The sequence below is a fragment of the Chrysochloris asiatica genome, unplaced genomic scaffold (genome assembly GCF_000296735.1).
Source record: "Chrysochloris asiatica unplaced genomic scaffold, ChrAsi1.0 scaffold00129, whole genome shotgun sequence".
Taxonomy (NCBI): Eukaryota; Metazoa; Chordata; class Mammalia; order Afrosoricida; family Chrysochloridae; genus Chrysochloris; species Chrysochloris asiatica.
Window position 1 is genome coordinate 5696508 of NW_006408647.1, and position 22886 is coordinate 5719393.

General features: G+C 40.4%; 1 protein-coding gene across 4 annotated transcripts in view; it reads left to right on the forward strand.

The window, feature by feature from the left end:
* LEF1 (lymphoid enhancer-binding factor 1) overlaps positions 1-22886 on the forward strand; it is a 153997-nt gene that overhangs the window by 25008 nt on the left and 106103 nt on the right. The gene's annotated exons all lie outside the window — the stretch shown is intronic.

Consider the following 22886-nt stretch of genomic DNA (forward strand, 5'->3'; position numbering starts at 1 on the left):
GCAGTGGTGACTGTTACCCTACAAATTAGATTATAATTCAGAGACATCTGAGATGTTTATGCCTTTAAAAAAATGGTTATTTTATTGTTGTCTTGTTTGTTGTTTTAATAATTCATGGCCAGGAGCAAACTTTTTTGGGTGAAGTTTTATTGTTGATTATTTCATGGTGGGAAAAAAATCCTGACAATGGAATTAGGCAAGTCATTATTTACTAGCCATGTGTCTTTGAACAAGTTCTTTTCTTTGAATCTCAGTTTTCTGATCTATAAATGGTAATGGTTGTTGTATGGACTGAGGAAGGACTGAGTGACCACAAGCAATTTGTGCTTGACTTCTAACCCAAAGCAGTCCTAGTATGGTACTATAGGATAAGCATTGGACTGCTAACCACAAGGTCAGCAGTTGAAACCCATCAGCCACTTCTTGGTAACCCTATATACAGGGTCACTGTTAGTCGGAATTGACTTGATGGCACTTAACAACAGTAGCAAAAGCTAACCTAAAGGTTGGCAGTTCTAACCCACGCAGCAGCACCTTGAAAGGTGAGTCCTCGGTGCTTCCATTAAGATGTAAACTTGACTGGAAGCAGGTGGCTAGATCTTCCTCCCACAGAACTATTGAGTGGGTAAGTCGATGGATGCGCTTTCATTAAGATTGTTATTGTTAGGTGCCATTGAGCTGGTTCTGACTCAGCAGCCCCATGTGACAGAGTACTGCTGTCCCATGTTGTTGTTGTTACGTGCCATCGAGTCGGTTCCGACCCATAGTGACCCTGTACAGGATTTCCAAGGCTGTAAATCTTTACGGGAGCAGAACGCCTCATCTTTTCTCCTGCAGAGCAGCTGGTAGTTTCGAACTGCTGGCCTTAAGGTTCGCAGCCCGATTTGTAACCACTACGCTACCAGAGCTCCTTTAGTAGTCCTGCAAACTTGACCAGGAACAGATTGCTAGGTTTTTCTCCCACAGAGCTGTTGAGTAGATTCAAACCACCAGTCTTTCTTCTAGCAACCACAGCTTAAGTGTTATGTCATTAGGGCTCCTCCATTAAGGTTACAGCAAAGAAAACTGTGGAACAGTTCTAGTCTGTGACACATGGCATCACTATGAGTTGGAAGAGACTTGACTTCAATGGATTTTTGGTTCTTGACTTGGTGTTTAGAAGAATAGATATGGAAGCACCTAGGATCAACAGACTTGCCATAACTATCTGTGCTTTCTTTTTTAAAAAGCCTCTGTGTTTCTTGGTGTCAGATGTTTGAGCTTGCTCAGAGATGGAAACGCAGACTGTTTTAGAGTTGTTTTGTCAGTACTTAAAGCACCATAATTGAACTTAGTGCTTGGGAACAAGAGAGTGTTCTGCTGAAGGAGTAAAGCAAGGTCTGTGGTATGAGATAGGTAGAAGATTGAACTAATTCTAATTTTGCCTGACTCTCGGAGTGTGAATATCTTTCCAGGGGTACCAGTAATGAAGACTTAGAATACCAAGTGAGAGCTGACATCTAAAATAGATAAACAACACTAGGTCGATTGTTCACCATTGAGGGTTTGCCTTCAGAGAACCAACCCATACCTAATTTTCCACATTCCTCCTCTTCTCACAGCTTCACTATGTTGGGGTTCCTTGCCTTCAGTTGCCATTCAGTAGCTTCATTTTCATAAGTATTTGTCACAAGGTAGCTTTTTGGACAAGGAATTGGCTCTAGGGAAGTTTTAGTCATGGAGGTCAAGTGTAGAGCTTTGTTTCCTCCTCTGGGTTTCACGACTCTGTCAGACTTCCAGAAGGTTGGATCTTTTACCTGATGCAGATATGGGCATCAGCACAGTGAGGTAAATAGTTGCTTTAGTGTTAATTTGGGAAGAAGGAAAGAAAGTCAAAGTCAATTGATACATGAATTCTGTATGTCAGTGGTGTGAATACATTTTTGTTTCTTAAATTGTTTAACTGTAATTATTTGTGAGTTATATATCAGAACTACATAATTCTCTTACTGCTGCGTGTATGGTATGCTCTATGGCAATAGAGCTTCTTTTCAGACCTCAGTATAGATTTTAACTCTAATGTAGTCTCTTAAAGAAATGGTATGAGAAGTAAGAGAACTGTTAATTTTTGCCATTTTCTTTGTGCTTGCAGTGTTGGTTAATGGTTGATGATGTTCTGTGGAGTTGGTTCGGACTCATAGCGACCCCTTATAGGGTTTCTCCCTTGAGCTTAGCAGCCCAACTTGTAGCCACTACACTACCATAGCTCCTTGCTTACAGTATTAGCACTGTCTTAAATTCATTTGGAGTACTGTTAACCAGTTTCCATACAGAGCAAGCAGGGACCCCACTGACAATCGTATTATTACATATTTTTATGAACCTTATAGATTTTAGTATTAACATATATAGAGACGTTCCACCTCTTTTTTTTCCTCTTCCTTCTCCTGTGTACACTTTATGAACCTTGGTGGCTTAGTGACTTAGTGTTGGGCTACTGACTGTAAGGTCGGTGGTTCAAGCCCACCAGCCACTGCACAGGAGAACAATGAGGCTGTCTGGCCTTGTAAAAAGATTTGCAGTCTTGGAAACCCACAGAGCAGTTCTACTCTGTCCCCTAGGATTGCTACAATTTTGAATTGGCTCGATAGCAGTGGGTTTGTATGTGTGTGTGTGTGTGTGTATACTGTATGTACCTAACTCCTCATAGCTAAGGAGGAAAAGAAGGGGAGGGTCTATGTTTTTATTTGTTCCAATAAGATATGTCTGGCAGTTTGACTGCTTTGTGTTTTATAAACCCCAAAAATCAAACCACAGCCATCGAGTAGATACTGACTTATATATAATGACCCTATTATGTAGGGTTTCTGAGACTGTAAATCTTTAAGGGAGCTGACCGCCTCATCTTTCTCCCACAGAGCCACTAATGGGTTTGAACTACCAACCTTGTGGGTAAGCAGTCCAGTGCTCATTCTACAGTGTTTGTTTGTTTGTTTGTTTTTTTAAATTAAGACCAGCAAAGCATACAGCAGTCAAGAGAATGTAGCTCTGTTTGGCTTGTTACATCTGTTCTTTGCCAGATAGGTTACTTGCAGATGATTCAGAATCACCTGGGTTTGCTGCACACTGGGCTGTGTTTCACCCTAGTGTGGCCTAGTGAAATTGCATCATTTGAGGTTGTGCTTCATGCTGACCTTCTTGTGGCCCTCCCCTCCAGCAGCTGTGTGGGAATTCTGCTGCCTTCCTTTCCCCTAGATTAGATGTCTGCACTAGAGCCCTTGCTATTTTAAACCGAAAAATGTACTGTGTGAGCAAGTGATGAAACCGCTTGAAAAGAAAGCACTATGATGCTATCTGAGGCAGTTCCCAGTTTTACAAGCATGTTGAAAATTGGGCACCATCCAATTCTTGACATGTTCTTGCAGATCTTCATGGCAGAACTCTTTTGCCAGTCCCCAGAAGGACCTGCCTGATAAGCTGGTCATTTGACTTGGAGAAGTCAGGGGGACAATTTAAAATCCTCTCTAAATATGGACTGTTTCTGTAACAGAAGCCTGTGGCCAGCATTGTTCTTCACTAAAGAAATAACCAAAGGAAATGGGCTTAAATTGTTGAAAGACTTTAGGTTGGAAGAATTACTTCAGAGGGAGGGATTAATAAACACTGGAATGGTTTAATCAAAGGAAAGCATGGAATCTGATTATTTAAAGGTTTTAAGAATACATGTTTGTTTGTGTGAAGCAATTTAAATGCCTCACCTGGAGTGATCACAGACCCAGCCTGGGCTGTGCCTGTTACTCCTGTTCCCCACCCAGCTGGCCTCCCCAGTTCCTCACCTCTGAGGCAGTTTTCTTTTCTTTTCATTCAGCAGCATACAAACAAACCCTCCAGGCCCTTCAAGAGATTATATTCCTTCCTGAAGGGAAAAAAATAAATAGGCCAGCATATAGCTTATGCTATATAACGAGTCTCCTGTGTATTATTACAGTGTTGTCACCTCTATTCTCAATTATGGCAATTTTTTTTTTGCTGAGGGGCAGTCTTAGGAGTTTGTGGTTCCCACAGCTGCTCGGTACTACTGAAATTCTCAGTATGTTTTTAGTTGGTGTTTTCCTTACCCACCAACTTGAGAGACACTGTGGTAACTGAGCAGATAGTGTTATATTATCTATTAATTTTTCCTGTGGCCAAAATGTTTACAATCTAAATTCAGTTTTCTCTGAGGAGAGCCTTGAAGAATGTTGAACTCACTGGAAAAAGTTGAAGAAAAGCTGAATGTTTGTTAGCGAACGTGGGGACCATATATTCACTTTGCCTTCAGTATGAAGGAGAAGCCTGGATGCTTTCCGTGGCTATTTTACTTGTCACTTTGCTGGAGAAAAGTAATGATAGAATCATAAAACAAACGGGTTCTTCCTGATAATCTGGAATCAGATTGTGGCTTTGGGATATGGAAAATGTGATAAGCTTATTAGGAGTGCAAGCTAGAGAAAATGATTTAATAACACTGGAACTTATACTGGCATTTTCTGAAAATGGTACAATTAAGGAAAGATAGCATTTTTTCAAGTGGGGGGGGGGAGTAATGATAAGATCTAGACTTTGGAATGTCATTCAAATGTCCTTGCTAAATTTTCCATTGACAATTCAGAATCCATCTAATGGGTACCCCCCACCCCCCACAAAATAAAACCCAAAATAAAAGAAGCATTGAAACTCTAAATTCAGCAAACTGAGGTAGGTAGGTTACTGAAAGAATTTCCTACTTGAGCATAGTTCCAAACAAGATTTTCAAAGAAAATGTATGTACCTTATAGCCAGACCTGTTGGTTCGAAATCCTATTGAAGAGACAAAGGCTGCTTTTGTTCACCAGTTACTTGGTGTTTCAGAACTAAAAGATTTTGTTCAGAATGAAAGGAGGCAATTATTTCATAGGCATTTCTTCGATGTCGGTAAGTCTCAGGACTTCTTAGATTTGGAACGTAAATGGCATCAATGTTTACTACCTATGTAAACATATTAAATCTCTGTGAAAAGGGGGCCTTAATAAATGAGATGCATTTAAGTTTGTAAATTCTTTTAAGATTCTTCTACTTTTCCATTTTCTCTATCCTAAAGTCCTGTCCTGGTGTGGCCCTGTGGGTTAATGCACCAGACTGCAAAGTCGTTTGAACTACAAGGTCGGTGGTTCAAGCTCACCAGTCGCTCCTTAGAAACCCAATACAGGGTCACTATGGGTCGGAACCGACTCGACGGCACTTAACAACAAGAAAGTCCTGTAATTTCATTACATTTGAGATATAGAGGATACATTTCTGTATGTTGTTGTTGTTGTTAAGTGCTGTTGAGTCTGTTCCGACTCATAGCGACCCTGTGTAGGGTTGTCAAGGAGCAGCTGGTGGGTTTGAACTGCCAGTCTTGTGTTCATAGTCTAGTGTTGATCCTACAGCACCACACCAGGAGTCCACATTTCTTTATAGAGCTGTCTATTCATGAGAGCAGACATTTTCAAAAGCAGCAGTTTAAGCATTGGGATATTGGTTATTAGATATTTATTGATAGCTAGGGAATGGAGATTGCTGCACATGCATAATGCTATCCATGGCATTAGAGATGTAGTGTAATCATTTATGGTTGATCTGCCAGCTTTCTGTGTTGGTTTTAAATGCAGTAATGAATTATTTAAGTCTAAGTTTGACATTGTATGCCATACTGTTAGTATGCTCAACAGTTAGCCTGGCTAACTGCTAACTAAAAGGAAGGCAGTTCAAACCCACCAGCTGCTCCTCAGAAACCCTGTAGCGTGTCAATAGGAGTCAGACCAACTCTGAAACTTAACAGCAATGGTGGATTGTTTACACAATGTACTTAATCCTAGAGACAGAAAAGCTGTAAACATATTTAAAAACCAAAAGTAGCTTCACTCTTATTTGTCACTTTAAGAAAGAATAGAATACTGCTGTTTGTATATTTTGGTTATGGTGCCCTTACGGATTTTTTTTTTTTTTTTTTTTTGCTGTGTTGGGTGGTTTTAGGCTTTGATTCAAATGTCAAGATGTGTCAGAGTGATTTGTTTCTGTGTTATCTGGACCCAGAATTGAAGACCTCCTCTGACTCTTCTGTTTCTTCCTCTACTGTTAATTAATGACCATATGCATTTGCGATTTTCCAAATAAGCCTGTGACATAGTTCACATGTAAATTTCATCCCTGCTAATGGACTGAAAGGCAATAGGTGGTGTGAGGGCCCATTCTTGTACAGCTGTACCCGTTCATTCACCTTACTTCCCTCAGGTGTCTGCAAAGTCCTCAGACCCAAGGCCTGTTAAGAGCCCCTTTCCCAATTGGAACCACTTTACCCCATCATTTTCCTTTTACCCTTTCGTTTAGAAAAAGTGTGTATTTAGCCATCAGCTCATTTTGTGTGGTCTGAGTTATAAAATGCCCCTGCTGGTTTTTCCATATGAAAAACATGTTTTTCATTTGTGGAAACTTATATAATTTTTTTTTTTTTTACACTGGGCTTTCTTTTGTGCTGCTTTAAATTAAAAGCAAATGCATTTCCCTCCCCCTCGTTTTTGCTTCCCCACCCCCATCTTTGCATGTTCCAATTACAGAGTTGTGAAAATAAGTCATCTTTCGGCTTTTGTTACTTTAAAACAGCTATCGGTGATGTCAGAGTCAATACTAAAAGCATTAAGAATGCTGGCAGAATGTAATGCAGCTGCAATCCAACATGATGCTGGAAATGGGGTTGAGAGCATAAAGGCTTTCCATATTCCCAGGGCGCACAACTGCTTGCGGCCTTGGCTTTGATCTCTTCAAAGGCTGCTGCCTCCTCCTAGATGGAGAGACTTGGCTGCCACTCGCTCGCATTGAAAAAAGGCAGAGGTCTCTATTCAGGCAGAAATCAATCACTGTGCAGAAACAATTATGTGTAATTCAACCATCATGAAAACAGGACGAGATTACGGGTTTGTTACCTGAGTGACTGTGTGGAGACCGGGAGCAGAGAACACTGGAGTCCTGCTGACATGCCACATCTCGATGACAATTATAGACATAGGAATGATGCAGCGGGCGGGGGAGGCATGATGACAAATGCTGGTCACGCTGTCCAGCAGAGCAGAAAATGAGGTTACAATTGGGAGATAATGTTTGCATATGTAACCATATTTCAGCAAGCTGAACAACTTCAGGGAGCAGACTCTCAAAAACTCCTGTGGGTATGTGTATGTATGGACACTAGCATGGGAGTTCCACATTAGCTGAATGAAGGACAACAATAACCCTAATTATTTGAGGGTTATACTGGAAGAGAGAGAGCGAATTTTGCTTAGGGTTATTAGATTTGAGACTTCTGAGTATGTGGTACTACTGACATTGAACTCTAAAAGCACAACTAAGTTTCCAACTTAATGTATGATGAAGGTCTGCCTTTAAAACATTTTCTGGCTCAGGAGTAACATTTTTGTTTTGAATTTGCTTATCTGTTTTAAAGCCAAGTGTTATGGGGTTTTTTTGGTTTTGTTTTTTAAATCTTCATTTTAAGCCCTTTGGGGAAATGATTTTTGTCAGTTTTGCCATCTTCCCTTGTCTTCAAATGTTCTTTTTCTAAAGCAACCTTCTAAAATACATGACGTTTCCTTCCATTGTGAATAAAAGCAGGGTCCCTTTTTTAAAAAAATCTCCCCCTCCCCCAGGTAGGAAGTAACTTTTTGCTTTAAGTCAAAGTATAGCAGATCTTAGAACCCTAGCACAAAAAGCTGCAAAGGCATTTATTTTTATTTTAACTTGTTCTTGTCACCTAACAAGGGCGTAGGAGTAGTAACCTTACAGTTTTTCAGCTAGCCTGGCTAAGGGGGCGTGAGGGGGGAAAGCAGATGAAAACCTACATGGCTGATTATGAAATGGTATTGCTGCTGCTCAGTTTGATACCCAGGCCCGGGTTTACCTTTTATGCCGCTCCAGCTTAGACATCAGAGGCGTGAGAGCTGCTTTGAGTTACAGATCTTCAAACAATAAGTCAAAACAAAAAATCAATCCCCTCCGGTCCCTGGGTGCAGTTATCTAAAGATAAAAGAGAAAAATAAAGTTATGCTAAAGCAGATAGAGGAAAGGAGCCGATATGCCGAGGAACCACGGAGGACAAGTGCAGAGTTGAAGTGGGCCTCGTGTGAGCCAACATCAATGAATTTTTATCTTATCAAAAAGTTTTAGGGTTGCCAGTTCTTTTCAAACTGGATCCAGTTCGCTCCAGGGCTGCCTGAAGCATGTTGGCTTCAATAAAGTTGCTTTTCCCCTTCGCTCTTAAATATAACCACAGAGGAATTAGATTGCATTTCATTCAAGGTATAAAACTTGCCACAGACTTCAACAGCAAATTAGGGGTTCTAATAATCCCTTGATATTTTGAATATAAATTGAGAGTTTTTTTTTTTTTTTAATGTTTATTGAAAGATATAAATTTACACGAAGGGCGAGGGCAGCTCTTTAGAGTGTGTATTTATTCTCTCTTCAAGCCAAATTTGGAAGGAGAGCTGGAAAGCCCCCATGAATTCTTTTTTGAGGTAGGAAATCTTTGTTTTTCCTCTTGTTTCTTGTGGGTAACGTCAGATATTTCTGGAGATTAACGTTAAACTTTCTGAAGCATTTGGATCAGCATTTTGGTATATGAGCCTGTATGTAATTTTATTGATCCAGGGTACAGTAAGAAAGAGGCTTCCCTTTTTCAGATTTATATTCTTAGAGAGTAGTGAATCTATTTGCTCAGTAGTCCCTAACTCTATAAACATTTCTGAGATGAACTAAGATATCCCTTCGTTCTTGAATGAGCTTCCCTTAAAGGTCTTTCACAAAATGGCAGCACAGATTTCACTCTTATCCTTCCCTTTCACTCCTCTTTCTTTTTCTCCCTGGTAGAGCAGTATGCCTGAGCTTCTGTTGGCACTGAGGGGGCAGGCTCCCCATCCGTCTCCTTGACCACTGGGGAGCTCAGTCTGTGACTGTCTCAGTCTCATTTCACAGCCAGGTTTTAATGGACAAAGGTGTCCAGGTTTTAATGGACAAAGGGATCTCGTTAGCCTGGTATTTGTAGAGCTAGATCTTCTGTTATTTAAAGAAACTTGTTCTATATATAAACCACTGTTAATCATTTGAGTTACAACCATCATAGCTTTCATTTGCATAGTTGAGATGACTCATTGTTTTGAAAATTAAATAAACTCAAATGGAAAACAGCTACACACTGCTGGTCACAACTTTTAATTCCTAGGATAGAATTAATGAGCAGAAAAATGGCAGAGCCATTTCTACACATCTAAAGCTGAAATCATTTTAAACTATTAATGAAGCTACTTTACTATAAACATTGAAGCTTAGCAGTATTGCTGTAGGCCCTGAGAGGAGAAACAGCATTCTCTTTTCTTATAATTAAGCTATAGTAGGAAATCTCAGCCTGTATTTTTAGTCTTTGTCCTCTGACTCTCCTTCAGGCCGGGTTCAGCTAGCATTTCCACTCTCTAGTCTCTCTACCATTTCCTATCCTTAATCCCGTCTTGTTATCCTTCCAGGCTACTTAGAGGATGTTGTTATAAGTGGCTTCATGTTTACAGGCAAGGAAAGAAGGTAGAGGCGGAAATGAGGGCAGGATGGTGTATGTGGCACATAAGTACCATGTCTTACCCTGCTCTTCTCTGGCCTCTGTGCACGACACTGAATTCCTGACACTCCCAGCCCTAATTTCTGATTTTTTTACACTCTCAAACAGACAGTGGCAGCTCTGAGGGGTATGGAGCACTAGCCTCCATAATCTCCAGCATTATCTTCAGTCATTCCAAATAAACTCATCTATGCTAAATAGAAACATTCTTTAAGATAGGACCTCTAATCCGTCTTCCAACCAGATTGCTGCTCCTAATATCCTTCTATGTAAGGGAACTATGCTAGGTAAACTGCAGTGCATAATCACCTATACATATAAAAGTGGTGAACCAGACTGCCTGGACTTGAATCTCTATTCCACCACTTAATGGTTGTGGGGACAAAAGCAAGTTACTTAAGCTTTCTAATCCTCAATTTCCTTACCTGTACAATAGAAGTAAGTAGTTAGCTACCCAGGGATTTATAAACTGAGATGCAAATACTGAGTTTAATATTTGACATTTGTTGTTGTTAAGTACCATCAAGTCCAGTCGGTTTCTGGAGCAGAAAAGTCTCCTCTTTCTCCCAAAGAGCAGCCGTCGTTGTGGTTCGCAGTCGAGTGGGGTTTGCAGTGAGTATCTACAGAGACACCATGCTCCCACTTGACATTTAGGTGTTAAAATTAATGTTAGCTATTGTTGTTGTTGTTAGAAAAGAACAAATCTGGCCCATACTCAGTCCAAGCATTTATATTTTACTACTGACTTTTTGAGATATACTCTCATTTATTTATAAGGTTTTAGTATTTGAATTCCCACTTTTGACCCATTCCCAGAGTGTGGGGGGCAGTGTTAACCCAGCATGTCTCATCTAAGCCTGCATTTTTATACAAGCAGAAATAGGTTGTGTTGTGATGGTTCTAAGGGCTACACAACCAAGAGAGAAAATATATTGTTAATAATTTGCTAAATTCTTGGGTTTCAGTAATATGGGATTTAGGAAAACAGAACCATAATTTGCCTCCCACCCCCAGCTTTCCTTAATATTAAACTAAAGAAAGTGGATATTTATTTCAAAGGAAAAAATATATATTAAAGTTACATGTATGTTATATTTTGGTATATTCTATTTAGTTGAAGTTATTCTCTAAGTTTGGAATTCTGGTGTGGCGTTGTGGTTTCATGTGCTAGACTGCAAAGTTGGTTTGAACAGCAAGATCGGCTATTAGAGTTCACCAGCCGCTCCTCAGAAACCCTATACAGGCCCGCTATGGGTAGGTCTGGCTCGATGGCACTTGACAACAACAACAACAACACAATTCTTTTAAGTGGGAGTCCTGGTGTGGCGATGTAGGATTAGCACTGGATTGCTTCACCACAAGGTTGGCAGTTCAAACATACCTGCTGCTCCTTGGAAACCATGTACAGGATCGCTGTGAGTCCATACTGAGTTAACAGCACTTAACAACAACATTCTATAAGTGAGGGTCTCTGGTGGCTTTGTATGGTAAGCACTGGACCGATAACCACACGGTCAGCAGTTCAACTCTTGTCAGCCACTCTGTGGGAGAAAAATGAGACTTTTACTCCTGTAAAAATTTCTAGCCCCAGAATCCCTATACAGGGTTGCTATGGACTTGATGGCTATGCATTTATTCTATAAATAACTATTACGTTCTTAATACAGAACTTATATCATTCAAAATGTGAGTTCAGCATTTTAAACTTACAGTGTTCAGGGATGCAGTCAGTGAGACAGGCAACTTTGAGTTTGATAAACTTTTGTAGTCTTCTGGCATCAAAATTAGATTTTGGACAACAGAGTAGCCTGGTTCTTTCGTGTATTTACTGACTTTCTGCTCCTGGCTCCCACCAGTGCATCAGTTTACGGTTGCTCTGTGAACACAAGTTCTCAGGGCTCTTTGAGGATAGCTGCATCACATACAAACTCCAACTTGGAAGTCTAAGTTGCAGTGTGCAGAGTACTTTACTGTGCTTAAAACATCCAGTGGATTTTTCTGGTTTGAATAGGAAATCTCTAACGCTGTTGATGTTCGTTGTTTTTGCAACAACAACATCAAAGATGTTGAAAATGACTTACTATTTTTGAAAGCTATGTTACTACTTTTAGCATCTGCATTCTGTGCTGTCTGAAGAATAACTGATGTTTATTTAAGAGAAGGGCACCAAGATACATTTTCATTCACATTGATTAAAGTCAATTTAAAAGTATTTGAAATAAAGAAAAAGATTGACTTTTTGATAAACTGAAAGAAACTTAAGTGCCTGTGTTAAATTATTCTGTCCTTGACAGAAATGACCAAGCAGCCTCTCTGAATATTAAAGGAAGGCACAGAGCTCTTATTTTTGGCTGTTTGAATTTTAGTGATATAGTGGATTGTGAGCTGGGCTGTCAACCAGAAGGTCAGCAGTTCGACTCTACCAGCCACTCCACTGGAGGCTTTCTGCTCCCATAAAGATGTACAGCTTTGGAAACCCTAATCAGGGTCACTATGAGTCAGAACCAACTCCATAGCACACAACCACCAACCACCAACCACCAACCACCATCACTTACCTATCTAGGAAAATTATTGGAAGCCATCTTCCTTTTTACTCAGTGAAGTGGACTTAGAGCATTATTTCTTAAATCTTACCAAAAAAAAAAAAAAAAGAGTAAGGCCAACAATCACAAAAGTTTGTGTTTCTGAAAGAAAACAGAAACTCCCAGGCCTTAATGGAGGACAGCTGTCCCCAGATTATTTGATCTAATTATTCAGCACTACACAATTAATATAGCATGTTTTATAATGCATTGTAAGTCACCAGTCTAGTTCTGCGTTTTTAAGACCTCTGAGAGGCAAATTTCTGGCATTAGATCCTGTATATATTGCTGAGCTTTCCAGATTTGGGTGGCATATCGAAACCTGGGATTGTTACCACGTAGCAAAAGTATGAAATAAAAATAAATAAAATAAAAAGGCAATTTAAGCATGTGTGCCTTATTTCATTAGAAATAGTTGAACTGCGCTATGTAATCTGAGACTAAGTGGGCATACATATATTGATTTGTATTTACATAACATATAAATGTTTCTATAAAGATTAATCCTTTAGTTTTAGAACACTTGGTTCATTTAGAGTGAGTTAAGGACTGCCTGTGTGACACTGTAGGATCAACATTGGACTGCAAATCATAAGTTGGCGGTTCAAACCCACCCACCACTGGCTTCTCGGAAACCTTATAACAGGGTCGCTATGAGTCCAAATGAACTAGATGGCACTTAACAACAACAAGAAGAACAAAGAAGTTGAAAAGATACCATAACCTTCTAAGCCAATATCACATGGAAATGTTATAAGTAAGAGTTCTTCATGGCATTTGTAGTGTTTGCTGTGTATCTCATCATTTTCAAGTTTTCAGTGTGGTTATCTTCTGAAAATTGTTTTGCCTTTAATTTCAGAGCTTTTTCTGTTGTTTTTATTTCCTTCTCACATGTTTGATTGTGCTGCTCTTGTTTACCACCCACCCCCACCTAACATTTTAACCCTTGAAGGATTTAATGAAATCTTTTCACACCACAACATTGCCTGCCTTTGAGCAGTGGTGCTGCCAACAGGTAAAATGAGACCTGCTTTTGCTCAGTCAGCCTAGTTGATAACTTTGTGGAAGAAGTCAACTCGTGGAGTTTTAGAAGGATGTATTTAATCACACATTCCTTTTTATATACAGTTCAACTTTAGCGTGGGGTGGGGTGGTGGGGAGGTGGATGAAGCCAAAAAGAAAAGGTTCCTTAGAACCCAAGGCCTGAGTGGGAGGAGGACAGAGGAATTGCAGGCTCCAGGAGGGGTTAGCCCTAAGGACTCCCAGTGGTTAATTACCTACACTGTCAGGCTTGAGGAGGGTTACAAGTCTTTGCTTGCCTAAAAATATCTCCCCTGCTGGCAGCCCATTGAAATGTCACTCAGCCGGCCTACTTGTTCCCAAATTCCCACTGTTAGAGGCTCTTCACAGACAAAGCAGGGGTGTTGTTTCCTACAGGCTCCATTCAATGTCTGTAACTTAGCTGCTGGGGAAGGGAACGACCTGAGAGGTTGTCTCAGGATGTCCCTAGGCTGGTAGGCACAGCACTAAACCTCCAAGGTGAGGTCCAAACTTCTGTCAAAATTTCCCTAACACCTTACTCCCTGAGCTCTCTACCCAGCAACAAATGGACTCCTTCTTCCATTTATCTGTCTCCTACCATTTTTCACTCCTCAAAGATAAAACTGTTAGAAGATTCTTTAGGCAAAATCTTTTTTTTTTTTTTTAATCAACTTTTTATTGTTAATTGAGTAAAGGTTAACAGACAAGATCATCAGCTTTACTTTCAACCAATCATACGTTTTGTTTCCTCTCAATGATTATACTCACCTTCCTATAACAACAACAAACAACTCTATAACAACACTTATTCTGTTTCCACCCTGTTGCTTCCCTTTTACATCGTATTTTTCACAAATGAACAAAGCAAAAATATTTGGTGTACACATGTTGTTATTGTAATTATAAGTGCTGTTGAGTTTGTTCCAACTCATAGTGACCCCCGTCTAGGGTTTCTGAGGAGTAGCTGGTGGGTTTGAACTACCCACCACGTGGTTCCCAGTACTGTGCTAATCCTACAAAGCCACACCTGGAGTCCACATACAAAACAAAAAAATGTATATTCATTTAAAAGTCCAAAGGTCACATATTTGCAAGCCAGCCTCCTGCCTGAAGGCACCCAACCTTTCTTAGTCTTAGCCTTTGTCAGTTGCTTTATCTCTCTATGGGCAAAATACTGAATGATGTAGGAAGCATCAAAAGATGATGGAAGGAATACACAGAGTCACTGTACCAAAAAGAAAGGAGCTCTGTAGCGTAGTGGCTATAAGTCGAGCTGCTATCCTCAAGGTCAGCTGTTCTAAACTACCAACTGTTCTGTGGGAGAAAGTGGAGGCTTTCTGTTCCCGTAAAGAATTTACAGCCTCAGAAACCCTATGCAGGGTTGCTATGAGCCAGGTCTGACTCCATGGCACACCACCACCACCACCACCACCACCAAAAAGAATTGGTTGATGCTCAACCAGGATGGCACAGGACTAGGCAGTGTTCTGCTGTGCATAGTTCTGGTGTGTGTAGGACCACTATGAGTTGGAACTGACATGAAGGCACCTAATAATAACAAGATAAAATCAATATTCTTAGTTCTCTCAAGCCTTCCGGTTTCAGAAATTTTGCTGTGTCTGATCATCTTCCTCATTAACATGCTCTGTTTTGGCTTGATGAAAGTTTGGGTTGGAGTTGTTCTCAGCTTTTCCGATTGGCTTGTCAGCTACAAAGTAAGGCGAATGTATAGCTTCTTTCATTTTTGCTGTTATGTGCAGTCCAGTCAGTTCTGACTCAGCAACCCTGTATAGGGTTTCCAAGGAACGACTGGTGGGTTTGAACCACTGCCCTTGCAGTATTAGCAGTCCAATGCTTATCGTAAGCGCCACACCAGGATCCCTCAGAGTTGATGATTTACACAAATGGTGACATATAGATGGGGGGGCGGGGGGAGCTGGAAGACTGATAGCTGCCTTTGTAGAGCTGAAGGGCTGCTCCTAGAAGAGAAAGGAGACCTCTTGTGTGGTCACAGAAGACAGGCTAATATAGCCATAATCCTTTACTTGTAAATTTGGAATTGAAAAAAATCTCTCAAGCTTTTATTTTTTTGTAAACTTAATGGTAAAATCTGACCCTACTCAATAAGTTGTCTTTACTCCACTAAACATGAATATTCACATGGATCATTGCAAAAATATTAATGTGTTTGATTATAGGAGGGGACAATACATAATACACAAAATGTGTGTCATGTTTCTTTTGTAAAACATAAAAAATTAAGTTACAAAACATCTGGCCTAAGGGTTTTAGATAAGGAATTGTGGGCCTGTAACAGTGGGTAGATAGAAGTCTTGGCAAGACAGCTTATCAGCTTTAGTTAGCAACAAAATGGGATTATTTTCCACTGTGACATCCAGACACTGAGATCTTTGTGGTAGAGATGGTTGTGGTAGTGATGGCAGTGTGGTTAAAGAAGAGCCCTCCATTTATTAACGTCAAAGACAAGCAGATTGTTGGATCCTAGGTGAACAGGATCCACCAGCGGCTTCTCCATGAGAGTGAGTCCATCATTCCATCTCATTCTGGGAATTAGGACATAAAATAAACATGGGACGCCATGCCAACTAGTGCAGGTACCTAATGAAGGAGGAGCCTGTAATTGCTTTACATTTATGACTCGGATCTCACGATGACATAGAATGCTGTTGTCACTGTAAAGTTTGAATTCTAAATGGAAGTTGTATGGTCAACACCTGATTCATGAGCTTGCTCTAACCCTGAGATCCTCAGAGTATAGTCTCTGGGTCAGCAGCAGCATCAGGGAACTTGTTAGGATGTCAAACTCTCAGTTCTACCCTTGTTCTACTGACTCAGAATTTTGTGTTTTATTAAGCCCTTCAGGTGATTGTAATACATACTCGTTCAGCAAACATCATTGAATACTTTTCATGACGAAAACACCCAGAATGGCCCGCAGTGCTTACACTCTCTAGGTGTCATAATATGGTTGGGAGACAGACAGGTCCAGGCTGCTCTGTTCTAAGGTGCTATCTGGAAGGGTTACAAGTAAGACTCAGATAGCAGGAGGAGAATGTTGTTGTTAGTTGTCATTAACTCTATTCTGACATATGTCAACTGCAGTGAACAGAGCAGAGCAGAACTGCCCCATAGAGTTTTCAATGTTGTGACGTTTTAGAAACAAGATTCACCAGGCTTTACTTCTGAGGTGCTGCTGGGTGAACTGCAACTGAGCACTTAACACAGCATCATCAGAGTTCCACAGAAAGAATATTCTTGTTAGGTGACATCAAGTTAGTTCTGACTCATATTGTACCGTGTGTACAACAAGACAGAACATTGCCCTGTCCTGCGCCGTCCTCACAGGTGTTGTGATGGTTGAGCCCATTGTTGCAACTACTGTGTGAGTCCATCGTCTTGAGAGTCATTCTCCTTTTCACTGACTTTACGCCAAGCAAGACATCTTTCTCCAGGGATGGGCCCCTCCTGATGGCATGTCCAAAGTATGTGAGATGAAGGCTCACACTCCTCATTTCTAAGGGACATTGTGGTGGTCCTTCTTCCAAGACAGATTTGTTGGTTCTTCTGGTAGTCCGTGGTATATTGAGTATTGTTCACCAGTACCACAATTCAAATGCATCAGTTCTTCTTCCCAGCTTTGTTACCCATTGTCCACCTTTCCCATGCATATATTGTTATTGTTAAGTGCCCTTGAGGTGGTTACTCACTCCTCATGACCCTGGATAGGGTTTCTAAGGCTGTAAATCTTTAAGGGAGCAGAAAGCTTCATCTTTCTCCTACGGAGCAGCTGGCAGTCTGGAACTGCCAACTTGGTGGTTCATAGTCTACTGTTAATCCTACACAGCCACTGCCCTCTTAAAACATGAGACGACTGAAAATACCATGACTTGGGTCAAATTCACCTTACTCCTCAAAGTGATATCTTTGCCCTTTAACATGTTTAAAGAGGTCTTTTGCAGCAGATCTGCCCAGTGAAATAGCAATGGCCTAGCTTCTTCCAGAAACACTCAGGCTACCACAGTATGACAAGCTGGCAGACAAGTGGTGGAAAAGGAGAATAAAGAGCTGATACCTGGAGCAGAGAAGAAGCTCATTAGGAAGTGTGTGCTTTCAGGCAAGGGTGAAAATTTTTAGGATATAGAACAGGATTAACACTCCTGGCTGAGGGCAATGTCTTCAGAATGTCAGTGAAGATACAGCACTAACAAGGGAGAGCTAGATGGTACTAGTAACCTGACTACAGAAATTCTGCACGGCCTATGAATATGAAGGACTTCTGGTGTGGCGCTGCCGGTTAATGCGCTAAACTGCAAAGTCGTTTTGGGTCACAAAGGCCGGCTGTTCCAACTCACCAGCTGCTCCTTGGAAACCCTGTACAGGGTCACTATGAGTCAGATCTCGACTGGACGGCACTTAGTAACAAGTAACAATGAATATGAAATCAATATGTTTTTGATACAAGTGCCTTAACGTATTTATCCTTAACCAATTTCATCTCTCATGAATAGGGACAGCAGTCTAGTTCTGCGATATTTTGGGGGGGTTCTGAGTCTGTCAATCCCCTTGCCTAATTAGATCATTATCCAAATCATCAATAAATATTTTGAACTGGCATCTGACATTGACTTAAAACCTAACACCATGCCAGTGCACTTACTGAGCTAGGAAGAAGCAGCACTGCTCTCCTGTGTGGTTTATAAACTCAACCTCATTTTTCTGTTTTACTTGATATTGTTGTTGTTGTCAAATGCTCTCAAGTCAGTTCCCACTCATAATGAACCCTGTATAGCGAGGAGCAGCTGGTGAGCTTGAAACCCCCCGCCCCCGAGACTTTGTGACTCAAATGGCCTTGCAGTCCAGTGCTTATCTTACAGCATCACACCAGGACTCCTACTCTATATGTTGTTGTTAAGTGCCGTCGAGTCAATTCTGACCTATAGCGAGCCTGTATAGGGTTTCCTACAATATAGAACACTCCCTAATTTTTTCTTTCTGGAAACTTTTAAAATAAATTTTAAACCTGAAAACACTTTTATAAGATATGTATTACACTATATGATAAGTGGGAGGCCTGGTGTGGAACCCCTTGTTGAAGCCACTGTGTCAGTCCATCTAGTTGAGTTGATGAAATTTGCTGTTGTTAAAACTTGCTTTCCAATGTAGAGATGACTGAAAGAAGAGAATTCCAAAAAGATGTTTACCTGTGCTTTATTGACTGTGCAAAGACTTTTGGCTATGGATCATGATAAGCTATGAGCAACATTGTGGAGAATGAGTATGCCAGGACACTTAATTGTGTTCATGAGGAACCTGTACATAAACCAGGAGGCAGCCATTCAGACAGAACAAGAGGGCACTGAATGGTTTAAAATCAGGAAAGGTAGATTCTTTCACCAAACTTACTCAGTATGTACACTGAACAAATAGTCCAAGAAGCTAGATTATATGAAGAACCACATAACAACCTGTCATTAACAACCTGCAATATTCAAATGATATAGCCTTGTTTGCTGAAAGCCAAGAGGACTTAAAATACTTAATGATGAAAAATAAAAGGCCACAGCCTTCAGTATGGGTTGCAGCTCAATGTAAAAAAAACAAAAACCAGAAATCCTTACCACTGGACCAATAAATAACATGAAGATAAATGGAGAAAAGATTGAAGTTGTCAAAGACTTCATTTTGCTTGGCTCCATTATCAACACTCATGGAAGCAGCAGTCAAGAAATCAAACAGTGTATTTCATTAGCTAAATCTGCTTGCTGCACAAGACCTCTTTATAAAGTATTCAGGAGTTAAAGATGTCAGTTTGAGGACCGGACCTGACCCAAGCCATGATATTTTCAATAGCTTTGAAAGTTGGACATGAATAAGGAAGACTGTAGAAGAACTGTTGCATTTGACTTATGGTGCTGGAGAAGTATACTGAAAGTACCATGAACTGCTAGAAGGAAAAAGAAATCTGTTTTGGAAAAAGTACAGCCAGAATACTCCTTAGAAGCCAGGATAGCAAGAGTTAATCTCTCATATTCCAGACTTGTTATCTGGAGGGACCAGACCCTGGTGAAGGACATCATGCTAGGTAATGTGCAGGGTCAGTGAACAAGAGAAAGACCTCCAACGAGAAGGATTGGTACAATGGCAGCAGCAATGGACTCAAGCATAATAGCAATTGTGAGGATGGCGCAGGACTGGGCAGTGTTGTGTTCTGATATTCCTATGGCCTCTATTAGTTGGAATCAGCTCCATGGCACCTAACAAGAACAACAACAACCCACAACATGACTAGCTTAGAGGACTAGATTACGTTCCTAAGTGGGTATCGTTTATTGTTGGTACTTTAGGTATGCTAAGATACCTTTTCCAAGACAAGGTGATTACTGCTGCTTGTACCTTAGTCTTGTTGTGGTTAACAGCCATCAAGTCAGTTCCAACTCATAGCAACCCTGTATAGGCATTTCCATGACTTTAAATCTTTGTGGAATCAGAAGGCCTCCTCTTTCTCCCATGGAGTAACTGCCAGGCTTAAACGGTGCACTTTGTGGTTCATAGTCCAGTGCTTGTCTATAGAGCCACCACACTCCCGGTACCTTAGTAAGTATCTAATATTTACATAACATTTTATTGGCCCAGTATTTGTAATCAGCTTTTGCTTATAGAAGAAATATCAAACATGTTGTTTTTACTTTATTAAACCATTGGAATGCCAGGATACAGACCTGAGTTAATTGGGGATATTTTGTTGTTAAGAAGCCCTGGGGGCACTATGGGTTTGGCTAACCCTAAGAACGGCACTTCAAACCTGCCAACAACTTCTTGGGAGAAAGCAGAGATTGTCTGTTTCTGTAAAGATTTATAGTCTCGGAAACCCTATGGAGAGGTGATTCTGAATCAACTCGATGGAAATAGGTTTGGCTTTTTTTTGTTTTTTATTTTGTTGTTAGAAAATTTTCAGGGGAATGAGGAAAACAACCATAGTTTTTGTTGTTTGTTTGTGTATTTGTTTAACTGGAACACCCAGAGCAGGATATTTTGTTTTTGAATCTTCTCAGAATCCAGAAAAGTGTTGTTTTACTTGGATTGCTCTTCTCCTGCCTCTCCATGATTCATGAAGTATCTTGTTTTTGGAACAAAGCACTGAAAATTTATGCAATCCATACTGAGTTGGAGCTGGTAACTATTTCTCACAGAAAAAAAAAAAAAAAGATGACTTAGAGAAACTATGATTCAAACATATTTAGTACCCCCTAAAATTACAATTTTCTTTGGAATTCCAGTACTCCTGGAATGCTAGGGAAGCAAAGAGAGAATTCTATTTGGCCACTGGTTTTGGAAATAGAAAGGGCATGTTATTTTTCTTTCTCCTTCTAGTGAGTTGAGTTGGTTGACTCACTAGAAGAAATAATTTTATAATAGAAACAATTTGGAACTGTCCAGCTCTGGTAGCGTAGTGGTTACGAATTGGGCTGCAAACTGCAAGGTCAGCAGTTAGAAACTACCAGCTGTTCGTGGGAGAAAGATGAGGCTTTCTGCTCCTGTAGAGACTTAAGCCTTGGAAGCCATGTACAGGGTCGCTATGAGTCGGAACTGACTCCACGGCACATAACAACAACAACAGCAGCAGAGTTATATACAGTCAGAAAGGCTTCGAAGTGACTAGAATCCTGCAGGAGGTACTCACAGAAATGTGGTCTCTGTATGGACATTCCATTCTCCTCTTAGAAATAGGAATTGGAGGGAGTCACAAAGAAAGGAGTGGAAGAAATGTAATTTAACTTCATTGAGGGTTGGAGAAGAGAGTGTCCAGTGTTGGCTTATGATTTTATAGTTTCAGAAATGCTCTTTTCTTAAATCTGTGATAATGTTTATTTGGTTGATTCAAACAACCACATATGACAGGCATTTTTATGGATTTCCTTTCCTGTAAAATTTTTTCAATCTATATTAAAGCAAAAATAAAAATGAGCTATTACCCCCTTAATAAAGAACTCCTTTCAATATTCATTATCTTTACTAGTCCTTATATATATTTTTTTGGTTTCCATAACCCTACTGACTAAATAAAGGTAATACAGAAACGGCTACAATCATACATTGACAGAGAACTTCCAGAGGTTCGAGCTGGATTCAGAAGAGGCTGTGGAACGAGAGATATCATTGCTAATGTCCAATGGATCTTGGCTGAAAGCAGAGAATACCAGAAGGATGTTTACCTGTGCTTTATTGACTACTTCCGATTGTGTGGATCATGACAAGCTATGGACAACATTGAGAAGTATGAGTATTCCAGAACACCTAATTGTACTTCTGAGAAATCTGTACCTAGACCAAGAAGCAGTTGTTCAAACAGAATATGGGAACACTGAATATTTTTAAATTGGGAAAGGTGTGAGACAGGGTTGTATTCTTTCGCCATACTTATTCAACCTGTATGCTGAGCAGATAATACGAGAAGCTGGGTTCTATGAAGAAAAACGGGGCATCAGGATTGGAGGAAGACTCATTAACAACCTGTGATATGCAGATGATACAACCTTGCTTGCTGAAAGTGAAGAGGACTTGAAACATTTACTTATGAAGATTAAAGAGCACAGCCTTCGATATGGATTACATCTCAATGTCAAGAAAACAAAAATCCTCACCACTGGACCAATAAACAACATTCTTATCAATGGAGAAAAGATTGAAGTTGTCAAGGACTTCATTCTTCTTGGATCAACTATCAACACTCACGGAAGCAGCAGTCAAGAGATCAGACGACGTGTTGCATTGGGCAAATATGCTGCACAGGAACTTTTTAAATATTGAAGAGCAGAGATGTTAGCTTGAGGACTAAGGTGCGCCTGACCCAGGCCATGGTGTTTTCAATTGCCTCATATGGATGCAAAAGCTGGACAGTGAAGATGGTAGAAGACTTGATGCCTTTAAGTTGTGGTGTTGGAGGAGAATACTGAAAGTGCCATGGACAGCCAAAAGAACCAATAGATATGTTTTGGAAGAAGTGCAGCCAGAGTGCTCCTTGGAGGCCACGATGGCTAAGCTTCATCTCTCATACTTTGGACATATTGTCCGGAGAAAACAGTCGCTGGAGAAGGATGTCATGCTGGATAAGGTGGAGGGTCAGAGAAAAAGAGGAAGACCCCAACGAGATGGATTGGCCAGGTGGCATCATTGATGGACTCAAGTGTGGCAGTGGTAGTGAGGTTGGCCCAGGATCGGACATTGTTTCGTTCTGCTGTGCATGGGGTCGCTATGAGTTGGTTCCGACTCGATGGCACCTGACAACAACAACAACTGACTAAATATTTATACAATTTAAATAAGTATGGTTGTTGGATCATAAGTATATATTTATTCTGTTCTTAGAATGAGCATTTTTAACAATTTCAAAAAAGATTCCATTAGAGTTGGCCTTAAGTACAAAATGTCTTTTCAAAGGGCAAAAGAAAGGTCTCCAAGTCTCTGTAGCTCCTTTTTTTTAGTCATCAGTTTATCCTTTAAGAAGAAGAGTCCCACCTTTTTTTTTTTTCTCCCCTTGGGAATTTTAATCCACCTGGCTTTTCTACCAGTGACTGATTTCTTGCCAAGCTTTTATGGAT